Below are 9,668 nucleotides of genomic sequence, written 5' to 3'. Positions count from 1 at the left end.
TGGTTTTCTTCTTACCTCACTAACCGCTCCTTCTCTGTGTCTGCCTCCAGCACCACCTCACACCCTTCCATCTTTCCTGTTGGTGTCCCTCAGGGTTCTGTCCTTAGCCCCCTTCTGTTCTCCCTGTACACCTCTTCCCTGGGTGCGCTCATTAACTCCTTTGGCCTTCAATACCACCTCTATGCGGATGACACACAACTCTACCTTTCCTCTCCTGATCTGTCCCCCTCTGTCCTCTCTCAGGTTTCCAGCTGCCTCTCTGCAATCTTCTCCTGGATGTCTGAGCGCTCTCTGAAGCTCAACGTGGACAAAACTGAACTCATCATCTTCCCTCCATCCAGAGCGACACCCCTGACCAATATCTCCATCATTGTTGACAACACCACCATCTCCCCCATTCCCCAACTCCGCTGATTGGGCGTCACTCTTGACTCCTCCCTCTCCTTTGCACCCCACATCCAAGCTCTGGCACAATCCAGTCGGTTCCAGCTATGCAACATTGCTCATATCAGGTCATTTCTCTCCCAGAGTGCAACTAAACTTATCATCCACTCACTGGTCATCTCACGACTCGACTACTGCAATGTTCTCCTCACTGGCCTCGCTTGCTCCCCTCTTATCTGTCCTGAACTCCGCAGCTAGGCTTATCTTCCTCTCCCGCCGCACCACATCTGCCACTCCCCTTCGACAAATCTACACTGGCTCCCATTCCCCTACAGAATCCTCTTCAAACTCCTCACCCTCACATTCAAGGCCATCTCTAATTTCACTGCTCCCTACATCTCCAACCTTCTCTACCTTCATACTCCCTCCCGCCCCCTACGGTCGACCAATGACCGTCGCCTCTCCACCGCCCTGGTCACTGCTTCCCATGCTCGTGTTCAAGACTATTGATCAAAGCATACCCTCCCGATGCATAACCCAGTCCTGAGGCCGCGCCTCCATCCCCCTGCCTCATGCCGTGAACATCTCAGCTTTGCTTGCATACTGCCATCAGGCTACCTCCCGCATGCTTGCACCTCTTGTCATCTGTCTGTCGACCCCTCCCACTAGATTGTTAGCTCTTCAGAGCAGGGCCCTCTTTCCTCTTGTTATCTAAGCCCTCGTCTCAACACATTTCACTCACAGCTCTCCCCTACGCAATGACCATCTTTACCCGCTTTTTCTTCTGCTGGTAAAGGCTCATCTCCATCTATGGCCGCCAGCCCCTAGTAGTAGGATGATCACTCCCTCAATCGTTACATCTTAGCTGTATTATGTCTTGAGAATGTGTGGTGCTCCTTGTTTTCTGTACTCTATTTCTGTTATTTATTTACTGTAATGCTAAGTGTTGTCTTCCTGCACTGTCCTTTGTACGGCCCTGTGAAACACTTGTGGCGCCTTAGAAATAAAATGTAATAATAATAATAATAATGACACATCGGAATTTTTGTATATTTTTTTTATTTGGGAAGTTATGACTGATCATCTATTAAAAAATGTGTTTGCAAACTTGGCAGATGTATTAACCGCTTAATTGACAATAATTTTCCCTAAAAACCGCTCAGAAATTGTTTTTTTTATTATGAGTGAATTAGGTGAAGAACATGAATTTAACCCTATCCAAAATAATTTTATTTAAAAAAATAAAAAAAATATATATATTTTTTTATATTTTTTTTAAATATTTTTTTCCCCAAACATCAAAGCATTGATCGGGAACATTGCAACCATCAGAACATAGGAAACCGCTGCTTTCATTTTGAAAGCCGGGACAGCCTCCAGGTACACAGGGGAGGCTTGGGGGGGGGGGGGTTAATTTCCACTTCCCCAGCGGCTGCTATTGTTTGCAGACGCTGGAGGAAGGGGGGGGGGGGGGTCCTGCCGTGCTGACCAATCAGCAGTGATCGGCAGCACGGCAATCAGTAGGGGAGAGTGCAGGGAGGCAGAGGGACCTTTCTGGACCCTCTGACAGCAGCAGTATTTGACCTGGTCGCATCCTGAGCGACCAGGTCAGATAAAGGCATGGTCACATCTGATGCGACCATGCCAGGCAAGCAGTTAAGGGCCTAATTCAAGGTTGATTGAAAAAGCTAAATCTTCCTCTAATGGGCAAAACCATGTAGATTTGGGTGGAGTATATTGTTTCTGTGCAGGGTAAATACTGGCTGCTTATTTTTACACTGCAATTTAGATTTCAGTTTTAACATACCCCACCCAAAACCTGCAGTGTATATGGTTTTGCCCACTAGAGGAAAAATTTGCTTTTGTGAGCAACCTTCTAATAGGCCCTAAGTGCGGTTATGGGGGAATATTGGTATCTGCGCACATTATGTGCGCTGATACCGCTTCTCCCCCATCTATGACTGCGGGGATGTGTGTCAAATGACAGGGGCATATGTTCCTCTGTCGGTAAGAAGGTGAAGCAGTAAGTGCTATACCCACACGATGTACAACTCCCCCTCTATTTGTAACATATAATTCAGACGGGACTGCGGGACTTGAGAAATCAAATTAATGGCAAGTTGAAACCAACTTGTATTGTCTTTATCCATTTATCTATGGTAAGCACGCTCTTCTAAAATCTAGCTCTGGAAGCACAATACCCTTGCAGAAAGGGCTGCATGCAATTATTTTGAGCTCTAGGCTTCAGCGCCGCAAAGGATCTGTGAACCTTATAACAAGACCTTGCTCCTGACAGAAACACTGGTCCAAACAGTTCTGCATGTGAGAGATTAGAATACTCCAGAGACATAGGTACTAGGTGTGACCCCAATGGGGTCTATGTGGAGGCACTTACAGTGGTGTAAAAGCATCTCTTGCTTTGCCTGCTACTGCTGTGAAGCAGGAGCTGGCTACCGCAATTGTTACCAATAACAGACCCGCCGAGGAGGGTGTACGTTAAGTCAGCCCCTTAACCACTTAAATTACGATTTTTTCCCCCCAAAAAAACGCTCCGAAATTGTCATTTTTTTTTAATGAGTGAATTAGGTGAAGAACATGAATTTAACCCTATCCAAAATGATTTAAAAAAAATATATATTTCTTTTTTTCAAACATAAAAACATTGATCGGGAACATAGTGACCATCGGAAACATCGCAGCTTTCATACTGAAATCCGGGACAGCCTCCAGGTATACAGAGGGGACCTGGGGGTGGCTTGGGGGCAGGGCCGTTTCTTGGGGCAGGCGAGCAGAGCAACCGCACTGGGCGCCCGCCGCGGCACTAACTGTGGCTCCCTGCTTCCCCCTCCTATTTCTCCCCGAGTAACCCGCTCGGGGGGTGGAGTTTCACGAAATGACGCGGTTGCGTCGTTACGTCACGACGCAACCCCGTCACTCCGCGAAACTCCCCCCCGAGCGGAGTACAGAGGGGGATCCAAGTTAGGAAGAGGGAAAGGCCGGCGCGAGGAGCGACTGGTGAGGCGGGCCGAAGAGCGGTAATCGCCTCTGTAAGTATTCTCTCTCTCTCTCAATGTGTAAAATGGGGACACCTGCCGTAATGTGTGAAATGGGGACTCTTGCCTGCCGTAGTGTGGGGATTTAATGTATCAAGGGCATTGCAGTGTGTGGTATAATATGGTGCAGGGGGCATTACTGTGTGGGGCTTAATATGGTAGAATTTTTTTTTCCTGTGGTGGTCGTGATCTGTTGGAGCAGGGTCAAAAACTGGATTGTGAGGTAGTCTCTTCAGACGAGGCCATGCCCATTTAAATGAGGCCACACCCATTTAGATGATGCCACGCCCCCTTGCCGGGTGCGCACGCAATTTTTTTTTTTTTATCTAGGTGCGTGTGTGTGGGGTGGGGGCACATTTTTTTTATGTCATGGGGGGGCGCATTTTTAAATCTCGCACTGGGAGCCAAATTGGCTAGAAACAGCCCTGCTTGGGGGGGTTAATTTACACTTCCCCAGCAGCTGCTATAGTCTGCAGCTGCTGGAGTGGGGAGCAGGGTCCTGCTGTGCTGACCGATCAGCAGTGATCGGCAGCACGGCAATCAGTAGGGGAGAGTGCAGTGAGGCAGAGGGACCTTCCGGTCCCTCTGATAGCAGCAGCGGAGGGAAGTTTCCCTTCACTGCTGCTGCTAACACAGTTTATCTGACTGGTCGCATCCTGTGCGACCAGGTCAGATAAAGCACTTGCAGGCGCGACCATACCAGGCAAGTAGTTAACTTGTAGGCAGCAGAGCAGACACAAGACTCCCAAGGTCTTCAGAGTCTCCTCCTGTGCAGAGGAAGCAGAGAGGTGTTTTTTTTTCAACAAACTTTATTGACACATGGCCAAATTTACAGAGCTCACTTCCTGCTTCCTCATTGAGGAGAAGCAGGTAACGGCAGCTACAGGAGGTGATACATACTTGCCTACCTGACCCTCTCCATGAGGGAGAAAATGCTCTGTTCCTGGACTTTCCTGGTAATATATGATTGCCATCACCTGTGGTGAAACACCTTTCTTATCAATTAACTAGCTCACCACAGGTGATGGCAATCATACATTACCAGGAAAGTCCAGGAACAGAGCATTTCCTCACTCATGGAGAGGGTCAGGTAGGCAAGTATGAGGTGATACCATATCCTCCAACATTTTACACATATAAATCGGTACAAATTTGAAAAGAGGGCGTGGTCACGAGAAAAGGCCTTTTCCTATACTTTAAAAAATCGGTACAGACCAAAAAAAAAAAAGGTACTGTGCCTGCCAAAAAGGTACAGTTGGAGGGTATGTGATACCAGCGCTGGAGAAGACACCCGATGGTAAAGTACCTCTTTTCTTAGTAACACCTGGGACACTTAGCACTGCCACAGGTGTCTATGGCAGCACTAAGTGACCCAGGTGCAGTGCGATATTGTAGTCTGCATTTAGCACTGGCAGACTGCAGACAAAGAAAATGGCGTTAGTACATACAGATGTAGCATACGCATCCCAGCAATGACTAGCTGTGCATATTCGCACCCGCATTCTTGGTTAAATCCATCGCCCAGCACCGATCCGCTTTGTACCCGGGTGCATACGCATGCGCAGTTTTGCCGAGTTTTGACCTGATCGCAGCACTGCAAAAAATAGCTAGCATGCGGTCAGGTTGTAATGACCCCCTTTGTGTTTGTGCCTGAGCAGGCATCCCTGTGAGGATGGATTTATTTTTAGTGGGAACATCCGTCTTGAACATGTGTCTGCCTCAAAAAATGTCTCATAATGATCAGAATCCATTTTTACCAGGGGGATTATCATTTATTTCCTCACAGCTAATACCTGAGGAGAAGGATGATTATGTTGACACAGTGACAAGAATTTGTGTGTGTGTGTTTTTTCCTAGTGTATTTGTGCCTGCTACAGAGGCGAAAATATGCAATATACATACCTCCCAACTTCTGATTCCTATAAAGAGGGATACATGCGCGGCGAAGGCGCGCTCCCGAAAAAGGGGTGTGACCTAATTAAAAGGGGGCGTGGCTTCACGGGAGGACCCGCGATCGCGAGTCACGCCCCCGTTTTCGTCACTGAGGGGGCATGCCCAGCGCTCTGTGAGCCGCTGGCATGCCCCCTCTCCCTTTGGCTGCAGTGAACAGCGTCTATTCACCGCTGCTCTGCAAAGCAGGGCAGCGAATGCATGAGCCTCCCAACTGTCCCCCCACCGCGGGACACTGCGGCCCGTGGGTGGGACAGCGGGACAGTCCCCAAAAAACGGGACTGTCCCGCGAAAATCGGGACAGTTGGGAGGTATGCAATATATCTGTGACAGAAACCAGCACTGTGTCTTCTAGCCTTAATCCTAAATGTCCAGTGTGACTTTGAAGACTCAGCTGTACCAATCCCTTCCTCAGAATCCCCATCTACCACAGAAGAGGGACTTGAGAATTAATCATTATGGGAAGAGCTAATGAGTTATAATGAGAGTACCCTTTAGCTACTTAACTGACGATTTCCCCCCCCAAAAAAAACGCTCAGAAATTGTCAGTTTTTTTGATGAGTGAATTAGGTGAAGAACATAAATTTGACTCTATCCAATATTATTTTGGTAAAAAAAAAAAGGAAAAGAATATTTTTCCCCAAAATACATCGGAACATCGATTGGGAACATCATCACCATCAGAACTTTGGTAACATCGCGACTATCGTGATTTTAGTTTTTAGAGCCCGGATAGCTGCCAGGTACACAGGGGTGGCTTGGGGGGCGCTGATTTACACTTACCAGCGGTTGCTATTGTTTGCAGCCGCTGGGGGTGGGGGGTCCTGCCATGTTGACTGATCAGCAATGATCGGCAGCTCGGCAACACTGGGGGCTGGAAGGCAGAGGGACCTTCCGGTCCCTCTGACAGCAGCAGTGGAGGGAAGTTTCCCGCCTCTGCTAGCACAGTTTATCTGACTGGTCGCATCCTGGGTGACCAGGAGAGATAAAGCACTTGCAGGCATGGTCGCATCTGATGCGACCATGGTGGTCATTCCGAGTTGTTCGCTCGGTAATTTTCTTCGCATCGCAGCGATTTTCCGCTATTTGCGCATGCGCAATGTTCGCACTGCGACTGCGCCAAGTAAATTTGCTATGAAGATTGGTATTTTACTCACGGCATTACAAGGTTTTTTCTGCGTTCTGGAGATCGGAGTGTGATTGACAGGAAGTGGGTGTTTCTGGGCGGAAACTGGCCGTTTTATGGGAGTGTTTGAAAAAACGCTACCGTTTCTGGGAAAAACGCGGGAGTGGCTGGAGAAACGGAGGAGTGTCTGGGCGAACGCTGGGTGTGTTTGTGACGTCAAACCAGGAACGACAAGCACTGAACTGATCGCACTGGAAGAGTAAGTCTCGAGCTACTCAGAAACTGCACAGAGAAGTCTTTTCGCAATATTGCGAATCTTTCGTTCGCAATTTTGATAAGCTAAGATTCACTCCCAGTAGGCGGCGGCTTAGCGTGTGCAAAGCTGCTAAAAGCAGCTTGCGAGCGAACAACTCGGAATGAGGGCCCATGTCAGGCAAGTGGTTAAACAAATTTCAGGTCTCCACTTATTATTATTATTATTATTATTATTATCCTTTTTCTCTTACGTTCTAGAGGATGCTGGGGACTCCAAAAGGACCATGGGGTATAGACGGGATCCGCAGGAGCTTGGGCACACTATAAAGACTTAAACTGGGTGTGAACTGGCTCCTCCCTCTATGCCCCTCCTCCAGACCTTAGTTAGACTTTGTGCCCAGGAGTAACTGGACACACACTAGGGGTGCTCTACAGAGTTTCTCTAAAAGACTTTATGTTAGGTTTTTTATTTTCAGGGAGACCTGCTGGCGACAGGCTCCCTGCATCGTGGGACTGAGGGGAGAGAAGCAGACCTACTTCTTCTTAGTTAAGGGCTCTGCTTCTTAGGCTACTGGACACCATTAGCTCCAGAGGGTTCGATCACTTGGTTCGCATAGCTGCTTGTTCCCGGAGCCGCGCTGTCAACCCCCTCACAGAAGCCAGAAGAAAGAAGCCGGGTGAGTATTAGAAGAACCGAAGACTTCAGTGACGGCAGAAGACTTCAGTAACTGAGGTACAGCGCAGCGGTAGCGCTGCGCTCCATGCTCCCACACACTTCACCAACGGCACTCACAGGGTGCAGGGCGCTAGGGGGGAGCGCCCTGGGCAGCAGCTACTGAGGTTTGGCTGGCATAATAAAAGGCTATACAGTGTCCGATCACTGTATAGAGTACCCCCGCCAGCTTAAAGATTCAAATTTTAGCGGGCTACAGCGCACCGGGAAGGGGACGGGGCTTAGCCGCACATTGCTCACCAGCGCCATTTTCTCCTATCTCTACAGGGCTGCAGAGACGCTGTCCGGTCCTCCGAGCTCCCGCAAGTACATGGGGAGGAAAAACCGGGGGGGGGGGGGGGGGGGGGCACATAAAATTGGTGTTTTTCAATTTATATTGCCGGGGCTGAGCATATTACTAGCTTCGGTTAGTGTATGGGCGCTGGGGGTGTGAGCTGGCATACTCTCTCTGTGTTCTCCCTAAGGGCTTCTCTGTGGGTCTGTCCCCGGGTTTGTGGACGGTGTGAGTGTGAGTGTGTCGGCAAGTGGTGTCGACATGTCTTAGCCTGGGTGTTCCTCCCCAGAGGAGGTTATGGGGGCTGCAGAAAAAGATTTAAGTATGTGTCTGTCGGCACAGCCGACGGCTGACTGGATGACTATGCTGAGTACACTGAATACAAATGTGGCTCTATTGTCAAAAAGACTGGATAAATCTGATTCTCAGACACAAACATGGAGACAGTCGGTGGAGGACGCATTGTCTCAGGTACAAACAGTCTCAGGGTCACAGAAACGTGCTTTTAACCAGATGGCAGATACAGGTACCGACACGGACTCTGATTCCGATGTCGATTTAAATGAGGCTTCTTTGCATCCACGGGTTGTCAAGAGTATTCAGTACATGATTATAGCCATTAAAGATGTTTTACGTATATCTGAGGAACCTGCTGTTCCTGACACAAGAGTCTGTTTATTTAAGGGGAAAAGACCTGTGGTAAAATTTCCCCTCTCTCATGAAATGAATGCACTTTGTGAAAAGGCTTGGGAGTCACCTGAAAAAAGGTGGCAGATTCGCAAGCGAATTTTGATGGCATATCCTTTTCCCTCTGATGATAGGGAAAAATGGGAGTCGTCTCCAAATGTGGACAAGGCTCTATCCCGATTGTCCAAGAAGGTGGCACTTCCGTCTCCTGACACGGCTGCCCTCAAGGATCCGGCGGATCGTAAGCTGGAGACGACTTTGAAGTCCATTTTCGTCAATACTGGTGCATTGCACAGACCTGCTGTGGCGTTGATATGGGTGAGTAGTGCTATTGCAAAGTGGGCTGAAAATTTGGCGTCTGATATGGATGCTCTTGATAAAGATAATATTCTTCTGATTCTTGGATATATTAAGGACGCTGCAGATTACCTAAAGGATGCGGCAAGGGATGTTGGTCTCTTGGGATCAAGAGCCAATGCCATGGCGATTTCGGCCAGGAGTGCGCTGTGGATTCACCAATGGAATGCTGATGCCGACTCCAAGAAGAATATGGAAGCTCTTACTTTTAAAGATAGTGTCTTGTTCGGTGAAGGCCTGGCTGACCTGGTGTCGACCGCTATGGCGGGTAAGTCATCTTTTCTTCCTTATGTTCCCACACAACAGAAGAAGGCACCCCATCAGCAGATGCAGTCCTTTCGGCCTAATAAATACAAAAGAGGTAAGGGCTCGTCCTTCCTCGCTTCAAAGGGTAGAGGTAGGGGAAGGAAATCGCCTGCAGTATCAGGCACCCAGGAACAAAACTCCTCCCCTGCCTCTACCAAGTCCACCGCATGACGCTGGGGCTCCCCTGGGGGAGTCCCTACCGGTGGGGGGGCCGTCTCCGATTTTTCAATCAGGTTTGGGTTCGTTCGGCTCTGGATCCTTGGGTCTTAGAAATAGTGTCCCAAGGGTACAGACTGGAGTTTCAGGAGATGACCCCCAACCGGTTTTTCGTGTTGGCCTTGCCAACTTCTCTTCTCTAAAGAGAGGTGGTAAGAGATGCGATACAAAAGTTGTGTCAACAGAGGGTCGTGGTACCGGTTTCCCCGTCGGATCGGGGGAAAGGGTTCTATTCGAGCCTCTTTGTGGTGCCGAAGCCGTACGGTTCGGTCAGACCGATTCTGAACCTAAAATCCCTCAATCCATACTTGAAAACTTTCAAGTTCA

At 48.9% G+C, this 9,668-nt stretch overlaps 1 protein-coding gene across 1 annotated transcript in view; it reads left to right on the top strand.

Annotated features, from left to right (window-relative positions):
* The first annotated feature begins 4,500 nt into the window (after positions 1-4,500).
* The window catches only part of C9H1orf146 (chromosome 9 C1orf146 homolog), a 150,460-nt gene continuing 145,292 nt past the window's right edge, over positions 4,501-9,668 (top strand). The window contains exon 1 of the mRNA XM_063938750.1: positions 4,501-4,734. The gene's annotated coding sequence lies outside the window, so the exon portion shown is untranslated. The remainder of the gene's footprint in view (positions 4,735-9,668) is intronic.

The sequence above is a fragment of the Pseudophryne corroboree genome, chromosome 9, assembly GCF_028390025.1.
Source record: "Pseudophryne corroboree isolate aPseCor3 chromosome 9, aPseCor3.hap2, whole genome shotgun sequence".
Taxonomy (NCBI): Eukaryota; Metazoa; Chordata; class Amphibia; order Anura; family Myobatrachidae; genus Pseudophryne; species Pseudophryne corroboree.
Note: the sequence above shows the minus strand (reverse complement) of the source record. Positions and strands in the feature narration are given on the sequence as shown.